General features: G+C 45.9%; 1 protein-coding gene across 6 annotated transcripts in view; it reads right to left on the minus strand.

Annotated features, from left to right (window-relative positions):
* The window catches only part of LOC110503343 (neurobeachin), a 330,014-nt gene that overhangs the window by 98,219 nt on the left and 219,627 nt on the right, over window positions 1-12,168 (minus strand). The window lies entirely within an intron of this gene.

Raw genomic sequence — 12,168 nt, forward strand, 5'->3', positions numbered from 1 at the left:
CTCTCTCCATATTATGGTAGGCTTAACCTTACTCTCTCTCTCTCTATGGTAGGCTTAACCTTACTCTCTCTCTCTCTCCATTTTATGGTAGGCTTAACCTTACTCTCTCTCTCTATGGTAGGCTTAACCTTACTCTCTCTCTCTCTATGGTAGGCTTAACCTTACTCTCTCTCTCTCTCCATTTTATGGTAGGCTTAACCTTACTCTCTCTCTCTCTCCATTTTATGGTAGGCTTAACCTTACTCTCTCTCTCTCTCCATTTTATGGTAGGCTTAACCTTACTCTCTCTCTCTCCATTTTATGGTAGGCTTAACCTTACTCTCTCTCTCTCTATGGTAGGCTTAACCTTACTCTCTCTCTCTCCATTTTATGGTAGGCTTAACCTTACTCTCTCTCTCTCCATATTATGGTAGGCCTTAACCTTACTCTCTCTCTCTATGGTAGGCTTAACCTTACTCTCTCTCTCTCCATTTTATGGTAGGCTTAACCTTACTCTCTCTCTCTCCATATTATGGTAGGCCTTAACCTTACTCTCTCTCTCTCTATGGTAGGCTTTACCTTACTCTCTCTCTCCATATTATGGTAGGCTTAACCTTACTCTCTCTCTCTCTATGGTAGGCCTTAACCTTACTCTCTCTCTCTATGGTAGGCTTAACCTTACTCTCTCTCTCTATGGTAGGCCTTAACCTTACTCTCTCTCTCTCTCTATGGTAGGCCTTAACCTTACTCTCTCTCTCTATGGTAGGCTTAACCTTACTCTCTCTCTCTATGGTAGGCTTAACCTTACTCTCTCTCTCTCTCTATGGTAGGCTTAACCTTACTCTCTCTCTATGGTAGGCTTAACCTTACTCTCTCTCTATGGTAGGCTTAACCTTACTCTCTCTCTATGGTAGGCTTAACCTTACTCTCTCTCTCTCCATTTTATGGTAGGCCTTAACCTTACTCTCTCTCTCTCTATGGTAGGCTTTACCTTACTCTCTCTCTCCATATTATGGTAGGCCTTAACCTTACTCTCTCTCTCTCTCCATTTTATGGTAGGCTTAACCTTACTCTCTCTCTCTCCATATTATGGTAGGCCTTAACCTTACTCTCTCTCTCTCTATGGTAGGCCTTAACCTTACTCTCTCTCTCTCTCCATTTTATGGTAGGCTTAACCTTACTCTCTCTCTATGGTAGGCTTAACCTTACTCTCTCTCTCTCTCCATTTTATGGTAGGCTTAACCTTACTCTCTCTCTCTCTCCATTTTATGGTAGGCCTTAACCTTACTCTCTCTCTCTCTATGGTAGGCTTTACCTTACTCTCTCTCTCCATATTATGGTAGGCCTTAACCTTACTCTCTCTCTCTCTATGGTAGGCTTTACCTTACTCTCTCTCTCCATATTATGGTAGGCCTTAACCTTACTCTCTCTCTCTCTATGGTAGGCCTTAACCTTACTCTCTCTCTCTCTATGGTAGGCTTAACCTTACTCTCTCTCTCTATGGTAGGCTTAACCTTACTCTCTCTCTCTCTATGGTAGGCCTTAACATTACTCTCTCTCTCTCCATATTATGGTAGGCCTTAACCTTACTCTCTCTCTCTCCATATTATGGTAGGCCTTAACCTTACTCTCTCTCTCTCTATGGTAGGCTTAACCTTACTCTCTCTCTCTCTATGGTAGGCCTTAACCTTACTCTCTCTCTCTCCATATTATGGTAGGCCTTAACCTTACTCTCTCTCTCTCTATGGTAGGCTTAACCTTACTCTCTCTCTCTCTATGGTAGGTCTTAACCTTACTCTCTCTCTCTCCATATTATGGTAGACCTTAACCTTACTCTCTCTCTCTATGGTAGGCCTTAACCTTACTCTCTCTCTCCATATTATGGTAGGCCTTAACCTTACTCTCTCTCTCTATGGTAGGCCTTAACCTTACTCTCTCTCTCTATGGTAGGCCTTAACATTACTCTCTCTCTCTCCATATTATGGTAGGCCTTAACCTTACTCTCTCTCTCTCCATATTATGGTAGGCCTTAACCTTACTCTCTCTCTCTATGGTAGGCTTAACCTTACTCTCTCTCTCTCTCTATGGTAGGCTTAACCTTACTCTCTCTCTCTCCATATTATGGTAGACCTTAACCTTACTCTCTCTCTCTATGGTAGGCCTTAACCTTACTCTCTCTCTCTCTATGGTAGGCCTTAACCTTACTCTCTCTCTCTCTCCATATTATGGTAGGCCTTAACCTTACTCTCTCTCTCTCTCTCTCTCCATAGTTTTTTTGCAGGAAATTCTGACATTTTGCACAGCAATATGTTTATTGACCTGTGTCTTGGTTGAACCATATTATGCGGTAAATATGCAGTGATTGGTTGAAAATGCAAGTTCTCTTTTTGTACTGCGGTGATGGGTCAAGGTTTATGCAAAAATATTGCAATGATTTGGCTGTTTTATGCTGAAATAGTGCGATGATCGGTCAAATTTGCAAGACCAACACATAATATGCAGGCAATTTTTGATTTGCAAAAACAATTTGCGATCACAGAATCCTGGAGGGACTGCTACATTATTATGGTAGGCCTTAACCATGTTCTAACAGGCACATCATCAGTTAGGGAGGTTTGTATGAACACAAGCTTTCTGTTCTATGGCCCTCTCTCTCTTTTCTCTCCTTCCCTCACTCTCCTCTCCCCTCTGCCTCTTCTCCACCTATCCCTCACCCTCTCTTGCACCCCCTCTCCCTTCCACTCCCTCCATCTTCTCTCCTCTCTATCCCTCACCCTCTCTTGCTCCCCCTCTCTCTTCCGCTCCCTCCATCTTCTCTCCTCTATATCCCTCACCCTCTCTTACTCCCCCTCTCCCTCCCTCCATCTTCTCTCCTCTCTATCCCTCTCCCTCTCTTACTCCCCCTCTCCCTTCCGCTCCCTCCATCTTCTCTCCTCTCTATCCCTCTCCCTCTCTTACTCCCCCTCTCCCTCCCGCCATCTTCTCTCCTCTCTATCCCTCACCCTCTCTTCCTCCCCCTCTCCTTTCCGGTCCCTCCATCTTCTCTCCTCTCTATCCCTCACCCTCTCTTACTCCCCCACTCCCTCCCTCCATCTTCTCTCCTCTCTATCCCTCTCCCTCTCTTACTCCCCCTCTCCCTTCCGCTCCCTCCATCTTCTCTCCTCTCTATCCCTCTCCCTCTCTTACTCCCCCTCTCCCTCCCTCCATCTTCTCTCCTCTCTATCCCTCACCCTCTCTTACTCCCCCTCTCCCTTCCGCTCCCTCCATCTTCTCTCCTCTCTCTCCCTCTCCCTCTCTTGCTCCCCCTCTCCCTTCCGCTCCCTCCATCTTCTCTCCTCTCTATCCCTCACCCTCTCTTACTCCCCCTCTCCCTCCCTCTATCTTCTCTCCTCTCTATCCCTCTCCCTCTCTTACTCCCCCTCTCCCTTCCGCTCCCTCCATCTTCTCTCCTCTCTATCCCTCTCCCTCTCTTACTCCCCCTCTCCCTCCCTCCATCTTCTCTCCTCTCTATCCCTCACCCTCTCTTGCTCCCCCTCTCCCTTCCACTCCCTCCATCTTCTCTCCTCTCTATCCCTCTCCCTCTCTTACTCCCCCTCTCCCTCCATATTCTCTCCTCTCTATCCCTCACCCTCTCTTACTCCCCCTCTCCCTCCCTCCATCTTCTCTCCTCTCTATCCCTCACCCTCTCTTGCTCCCCCTCTCCCTTCCACTCCCTCCATCTTCTCTCCTCTCTATCCCTCTCCCTCTCTTACTCCCCCTCTCCCTCCCTCCATCTTCTCTCCTCTCTATCCCTCACCCTCTCTTACTCCCCCTCTCCCTTCCGCTCCCTCCATCTTCTCTCCTCTCTCTCCCTCTCCCTCTCTTGCTCCCCCTCTCCCTTCCACTCCCTCCATCTTCTCTCCTCTCTATCCCTCTCCCTCTCTTACTCCCCCTCTCCCTCCCTCCATCTTCTCTCCTCTCTATCCCTCACCCTCTCTTACTCCCCCTCTCCCTTCCGCTCCCTCCATCTTCTCTCCTCTCTATCCCTCTCCATTCCGCTCCCTCCATCTTCTCTCCTCTCTATCCCTCTCCCTCTCTTACTCCCCCTCTCCCTCCCTCCATCTTCTCTCCTCTCTATCCCTCTCCCTCTCTTAATACCCCTCTATCTTCTCTCCTCTCTATCCCTCTCCCTCTCTTACTCCCCCTCTCCCTCCCTCTATCTTCTCTCCTCTCTATCCCTCTCCCTCTCTTACTCCCCCTCTCCCTCCCTCTATCTTCTCTCCTCTCTATCCCTCTCCCTCTCTTACTCCCCCTCTCCCTCCCTCCATCTTCTCTCCTCTCTATCCCTCTCCCAGTGTCGCTACAATCTGCATAGAGAAACATTTGTCATCATTAGCTGGGACCTGACAGTTGGCACCCAGATTTTCACATCTCCACCACGGGAAATGATGAACCCTTCAGGCCTTATTTGGGTAACATGGCCTAATTTCATCATGGGCGCAGCCACCAGCATTTCATTACAACACAATCCTCTTTTATCCCTCCCTTTGTCTTTGTTTTCTGCTGCTCTGCTGTGTCTGTTACTGGAAACATCGTGTTGAAGGGAGAGAAGGGCTGTGCAATTAATGTGAGATTCATAATGGGCTCCTGCGCTGCAGTAAAGATGCTCTGGTGGAGTATCACAGGGTAACACAGGGTCAGTGGGCCCATGATTACAGTGTCCACCTTTAGACAGGAGAGGAGACGTCTGCTACACATGAAGATTAATCACTCTGCCTCTGCTGCTTTGTTGCTTCCGCTCTATATACACGAGACGATTTGTTGCCTTCCGCTCTATATACACGAGACGATTTGTTGCCTTCCGCTCTATATACACGAGACGATTTGTTGCCTTCCGCTCTATATACACGAGACGATTTGTTGCCTTCCGCTCTATATACAGGAGACGATTTGTTGCCTTCCGCTCTATATACACGAGACGATTTGTTGCCTTCCGCTCTATATACACGAGACGATTTGTTGCCTTCCACTCCGTGTACGGAGAGTGAAGGTGCCTTCTCATGTCTGTTCTTATATGTATACGCTGAGTGTACAAAACATTAAGAACACTTTCCATGACAAAGACTGACCAGGTGAATCCAGGTGAAAGCTATGATCCCTTATTGATGTATCTTATTAAATAAAGATGATGAAGGGGAGGAGATCAGTTAAATAAGGATTTTTAAGCCTTGAGACAATTGAGACATGGATTGTGTATGTGTGCCATTCAGAGGGTGAATGGGCAAGTAAAAAGATGTAACTGCCTTTGAACAGGATATGGTAGTAGGTGCCAGGAGCACCGGTTTGAGTGTGTCAAGAACTCAAATCAAATCAAATTTTATTAGTCACATGCGCCCAATACAACAGGTGTAGACCTTACAGTGAAATGCTTACCTACAAGCCCCTAACCAACAATGCAGTTTAAAAAATACGAATAACAAATTACAGGAACAAGTAATTAAAGAGCAGGGGTAAAATAACAATAGCGAGACTATATACAGGGGGTACCGGTACAGAGTCAATGTGTAGGGGCATCAGTTAGTCGAGGTAATTGAGGTAATATATACATGTAATATGTACAGCACTGCAACTTTGCTGGGTTTTTCACCCCCAACAGTTTCCCGTGTGTATGAGGTCTAGGTCCACCACCCAAAGGACATCTAGCCAACTTGACACAACTGTGGGAAGCATTGGAGTCAACATGGATCAGCATCCCTGTGGAACGCTTTCGACAACTTGTAGAGTCCATGCCCTGTCAAATGTATGCTGTTCTGAGGGAAATAGGGGTGCAACTCAAAATTAGGAAGGTGCACCTAATGTCTTGTACACTCAGTTTAAATACAGTCAGGTCCATAAGTATTTGGACAGTGACACAATCGGCATAATTGTGGCTCTGTACGCCACAACAATGGATTGGAAAGAAAACAATCAAGATGTGCTTTAAGTGTAGACTTTCATCTTTAATTTAAGGGTTTTCTCAAAATTATTGTATGAATCGTGTAGGAATTGCAACCATTTTTAAACATAGCCCCCCGAGTTTTAGGGGCTCAAAAGTAATTGGACAAACTAACATAATCATAAATTAAATTGTGAGTTTTAATACTTGGTTGCAAATCCTTTGCAGTCAATGACTGCCTGAAGTCTGGAACCCATAGACAACACCATATGCTGGGCTTCTTCCCTGGTGATGCTCTGCCAGGCCTTTACTGCAGCTGTCTTCAGTTCCTGCTTGCTCTTTGGGCGTTTTGCCTTCAGCAAGTGAAATGCATGCTCAATTGGATTCAGGTCAGGTGATTGACTTGGCCATTGCAGAACATTCCATATCTTTGCCTTAAAATGTATTTGGTTGCTTTCGCAGTATGCTTCAGGTCATTGTCCATCTGCACTGTGAAGCGCCGTCCAATGAGTTTTGAAGCGTTTGGCTGAATCTGAGCAGATAATATAGTCCTAAACACTTCAGAATTCATCCTGCTGATTTTGTCAGCAGACACATCATCAATAAATACAAGGGAACCAGTTCCATTGGTAGCCACACATGCCCACGCCATAACACTACCTCCACCAAATTTCAAATCAAATCAAATGAAATTGTATTTGTCACATACACATGGTTAGCAGATGTTAATGCGAGTGTAGCGAAATGCTTGTGCTTCTAGTTCCGACAATGCAGTAATAACCAACAAGTAATCTAACTAACAATTCCAAAACTACTGTCTTATACACACAAGTGTAAGGGGATAAAGAATATGTACATAAAGATATATGAATGAGTGATGGTACAGAGCGGCATAGGCAAGATACAGTAGATGGTATCGAGTACAGTATATACAGTGCATTGCGAAAGTATTCGGCCCCCTTGAACTTTGCAACATTTTGCCACATTTCAGGCTTCAAACATAAAGATATAAAACTGTATTTTTTTGTGAAGAATCAACAACAAGTGGGACACAATCATGAAGTGGAACGACATTTATTGGATATTTCTAACTTTTTTAACAAATCAAAAACTGAAAAATTGGGCGTGCAAAATTATTCAGCCCCCTTAAGTTAATACTTTGTAGCGCCACCTTTTGCTGCGATTACAGCTGTAAGTCGCTTGGGGTATGTCTCTATCAGTTTTGCACATCGAGAGACTGACATTTTTTCCCATTCCTCCTTGCAAAACAGCTCGAGCTCAGTGAGGTTGGATGGAGAGCATTTGTGAACAGCAGTTTTCAGTTCTTTCCACAGATTCTCGATTGGATTCAGGTCTGGACTTTGACTTGGCCATTCTAACACCTGGATATGTTTATTTTTGAACCATTCCATTGTAGATTTTGCTTTATGTTTTGGATCATTGTCTTGTTGGAAGACAAATCTCTGTCCCAGTCTCAGCTCTTTTGCAGACTCCATCGGGTTTTCTTCCAGAATGGTCCTGTATTTGGCTCCATCCATCTTCCCATCAATTTTAACCATCTTCCCTGTCCCTGCTGAAGAAAAGCAGGCCCAAACCATGATGCTGCCACCACCATGTTTGACAGTGGGGATGGTATGTTCAGGGTGATGAGCTGTGTTGCTTTTACGCCAAACATAACGTCTTGCATTGTTGCCAAAAAGTTCCATTTTGGTTTCATCTGACCAGAGCACCTTCTTCCACATGTTTGGTGTGTCTCCCAGGTGGCTTGTGGCAAACTTTAAACAACACTTTTTATGGATATCTTTAAGAAATGGCTTTCTTCTTGCCACTCTTCCATAAAGGCCAGATTTGTGCAATATACGACTGATTGTTGTCCTATGGACAGAGTCTCCCACCTCAGCTGTAGATCTCTGCAGTTCATCCAGAGTGATCATGGGCCTCTTGGCTGCATCTCTGATCAGTCTTCTCCTTGTATGAGCTGAAAGTTTAGAGGGACGGCCAGGTCTTGGTAGATTTGCAGTGGTCTGATACTCCTTCCATTTCAATATTATCCCTTGCACAGTGCTCCTTGGGATGTTTAAAGCTTGGGAAATCTTTTTGTATCCAAATCCGGCTTTAAACTTCTTCACAACAGTATCTCGGACCTGCCTGGTGTGTTCCTTGTTCTTCATGATGCTCTCTATGATTTTAACGGACCTCTGAGACTATCACAGTGCAGGTGTATTTATACGGAGACTTGATTACACACAGGTGGATTGTATTTATCATCATTAGTCATTTAGGTCAACATTGGATCATTCAGAGATCCTCACTGAACTTCTGGAGAGAGTTTGCTGCACTGAAAGTAAAGGGGCTGAATAATTTTGCACGCCCAATTTTTCCGTTTTTGATTTGTTAAAAAAGTTTGAAATATCCAATAAATGTCGTTCCACTTCATGATTGTGTCCCACTTGTTGTTGATTCTTCACAAAGAAATACAGTTTTATATCTTTATGTTTGAAGCCTGAAATGTGGCAAAAGGTCGCAAAGTTCAAGGGGGCCGAATACTTTCGCAATGCACTGTACATATGAGATGAGTATGTAAACAAAGTGGCATAGTTAAAGTGGCTAGTGATACATGTATTACATAAAGATGCAGTAGATGATAAGAGTACAGTATATATGTATACATATGAGATGAATAATGTAGGGTATGTAAACATTATATTAGGTAGCATTGTTTAAAGTGGCTAGTGATATATTTTACATCATTTCCCATCAATTCCCATTATTAAAGTGGCTGGAGTTGAGTCAGTGTGTTGGCAGCAGCCACTCAATGTTAGTGGTGGCTGTTTAACAGTCTGATGGCCTTGATATAGAAGCTGTTTTTCAGTCTCTCAGTCCCAGCTTTGAAGCACCTGTACTGACCTCGCCTTCTGGATGATAGCGGGGTGAACAGGGGGTGGCTCGGGTGGTTGTTGTCCTTGATGATCTTTATGGCCTTCCTGTAACATCGGGTGGTGTAGGTGTCCTGGAGGGCAGGTAGTTTGCCCCCGGTGATGCGTTGTGCAGACCTCACTACCCTCTGGAGAGCCTTACGGTTGTGGGCGGAGCAGTTGCCGTACCAGGCGGTGATACAGCCCGCCAGGATGCTCTCGATTGTGCATCTGTAGAAGTTTGTGAGTGCTTTTGGTGACAAGCCGAATTTCTTCAGCCTCCTGATGTTGAAGAGGAGCTGCTGCGCCTTCTTCACGATGCTGTCTGTGTGGGTGGACCAATTCAGTTTGTCTGTGATGTGTATGCCGAGGAACTTAAAACTTGCTACCCTCTCCACTACTGTTCCATCGATGTGGATAGGGGGGTGTTCCCTCTGCTGTTTCCTGAAGTCCACAATCATCTCCTTAGTTTTGTTGACGTTGAGTGTGAGGTTATTTTCCTGACACCACACTCCGAGGGCCCTCACCTCCTCCCTGTAGGCCGTCTCGTTGTTGTTGGTAATCAAGCCTACCACTGTTGTGTCGTCCGCAAACTTGATGATTGAGTTGGAGGCGTGCGTGGCCACGCAGTCGTGGGTGAACAGGGAGTACAGGAGAGGGCTCAGAACGCACCCTTGTGGGGCCCCAGTGGTGAGGATCAGCGGGGTGGAGATGTTGTTGCCTACCCTCACCACCTGGGGGATGGCCCGTCAGGAAGTCCAGTACCCAGTTGCACAGGGCGGGGTCGAGACCCAGGGTCTCGAGCTTGATGACGAGCTTGGAGGGTGCTATGGTGTTAAATGCCGAGCTGTAGTCAATGAACAGCATTCTCACATAGGTATTCCTCTTGTCCAGATGGGTTAGGGCAGTGTGCAGTGTGGTTGAGATTGCATCGTCTGTGGACCTATTTGGGCGGTAAGCAAATTGGAGTGGGTCTAGGGTGTCAGGTAGGGTGGAGGTGATATGGTCCTTGACTAGTCTCTCAAAGCACTTCATGATGACGGAAGTGAGTGCTACGGGGCGGTAGTCGTTTAGCTCAGTTACCTTAGCTTTCTTGGGAACAGGAACAATGGTGGCCCTCTTGAAGCATGCGGGAACAGCAGACTGGGATAGGGATTTATTGACTATGTCCGTAAACACACCAGCCAGCTGGTCTGCGCATGCTCTGAGGACGCGGCTGGGGATGCCGTCTGGGCCTGCAGCCTTGCGAGGGTTAACACGTTTAAATGTTTTACTCACCTCGGCTGCAGTGAAGGAGAGGCCGCATGTTTTGGTTGCAGGCCGTGTCAGTGGCACTGTATTGTCCTCAAAGCGGGCAAAAAAGTTATTTAGTCTGCCTGGGAGCAAGACATCCTGGTCCGTGACGGGGCTGGTTTTATTTTTGTAATCCGTGATTGACTGTAGACCCTGCCACATACCTCTTGTGTCTGAGCCGTTGAATTGAGATTCTACTTTGTCTCTATACTGACGCTTAGCTTGTTTGATTGCCTTGCGGAGGGAATAGCTACACTGTTTGTATTCGGTCATGTTACCGGTCACCTTGCCCTGATTAAAAGCAGTGGTTCGCGCTTTCAGTTTCACGCGAATGCTGCCATCAATCCACGGTTTCTGGTTTGGGAATGTTTTAATCGTTGCTATGGGAACGACATCTTCAACGCACGTTCTAATGAACTCGCACACCGAATCAGCGTATTCGTCAATGTTGTTGTCTGACGCAATACGAAACATATCCCAGTCCACGTGATGGAAGCAGTCTTGGAGTGTGGAATCAGATTGGTCGGACCAGCGTTGAACAGACCTCAGCGTGGGAGCTTCTTGTTTTAGTTTCTGTCTGTTGGCAGGGATCAACAAAATGGAGTCGTGGTCAGCTTTTCCGAAAGGAGGGCGGGGCAGGGCCTTATATGCGTCGCGGAAGTTAGAATAGCAGTGATCCAAGGTGTTGCCAGCCCTGGCTGCCCAATCGATATGCTGATACAATTTAGGGAGTCTTGTTTTCAGATTAGCCTTGTTATAATCCCCAGCTACAATGAATGCAGCCTCAAGATGTATGGATTCCAGTTTGCAAAGAGTCAAATAAAGTTTGTTCAGAGCCATCGATGTGTCTGCTTGGGGGGGAATATATACGGCTGTGATTATAATCAAAGATAATTCCCTTGGTAGATAATTGATTGCGGTCGACATTTGATTGTGAGGAATTCTAAATCAGGTGAACAGAAGGACTTGAGTTCCTGTATGCTTTTGTGACCACACCACGTCTCGTTAGCCATAAGGCATACGCCCGCCCCTCTTCTTACCAGAAATATGTTTGTTTCTGTCGGCGCGATGCGTGGAGAAACCAGCTGGCTGCACCGACTCCGATAGCGTCTCTCCAGTGAGCCATGTTTCCGTGAAGCAAAGAACGTTACAGTCTCTGACGTCCCTCTGGAATGCTACCCTTGCTCGGATTTCATCAACCTTGTTGTCAAGAGACTGGACATTGGCGAGAAGTATACTGGGGAGTGGTGCACGATGTGCCCGTCTCCGGAGTCTGACCAGAAGACCGCTACGTTTCCCTCTTTTACGAAGTCGTTTTTTTGGGTCGCCAGATGGGATCCATTCCGTTGTCCTGGGTGAAAGGCAGAACACAGGATCCGCTTCGCGAAAGTCATATTCTTGGTCGTACTGATGGTGAGTTGACGCTGCTCTTATATTCAGTAGTTCTTCTCGACTGTATGTAATGAAACCTAAGACGACCTGGGGTATTAATGTAAGAAATAACACGAAAAAAAAACTAAAAACTGCATAGTTTCCTAGGAACGTGAAGCGAGGCGGTCATCTCTGTCGGCGCCAGAAGTTGTGTCATGCTTCACAGATGAGGTGGTATGCTTCAGATCATGAGCAGTTCCTTCCCTTCTCCATACTCTTCTCTTCCCATCATTCTGGTACAAGTTGATCTTTGTCTCATCTGTCCATAGGACGTTGTTCCAGAACTGGACAGGCTTTTTAGATGTTGTTTGTCAAACCTCTAATCTGGTCTTCCTGTTTTTGAGGCTTACCAATGGTTTACATCTTGTAGTAAACCCTCTGTATTTACTCTGGTGAAGTCTTCTCTTGATTGTTGACTTTGACACAGATACACCAACCTTCTGGAGAGTGTTCTTGATCTGGCCAACTGTTGTGAAGGGGCTTTTCTTCTGTCATCCACTACAGTTGTTTTCCATGGTTTTCCGGGCCCTTTGGTATTCCTGAGCTCACCAGTGCGTTCTTTATTTTGAAGAATGTACCAAATAGCTGATTTGGCCACACCTAATGTATTTGCTATCTCTCTGAGTGTTTTTTTTT

Source organism: Oncorhynchus mykiss, chromosome 24 (assembly GCF_013265735.2).
Source record: "Oncorhynchus mykiss isolate Arlee chromosome 24, USDA_OmykA_1.1, whole genome shotgun sequence".
Taxonomy (NCBI): Eukaryota; Metazoa; Chordata; class Actinopteri; order Salmoniformes; family Salmonidae; genus Oncorhynchus; species Oncorhynchus mykiss.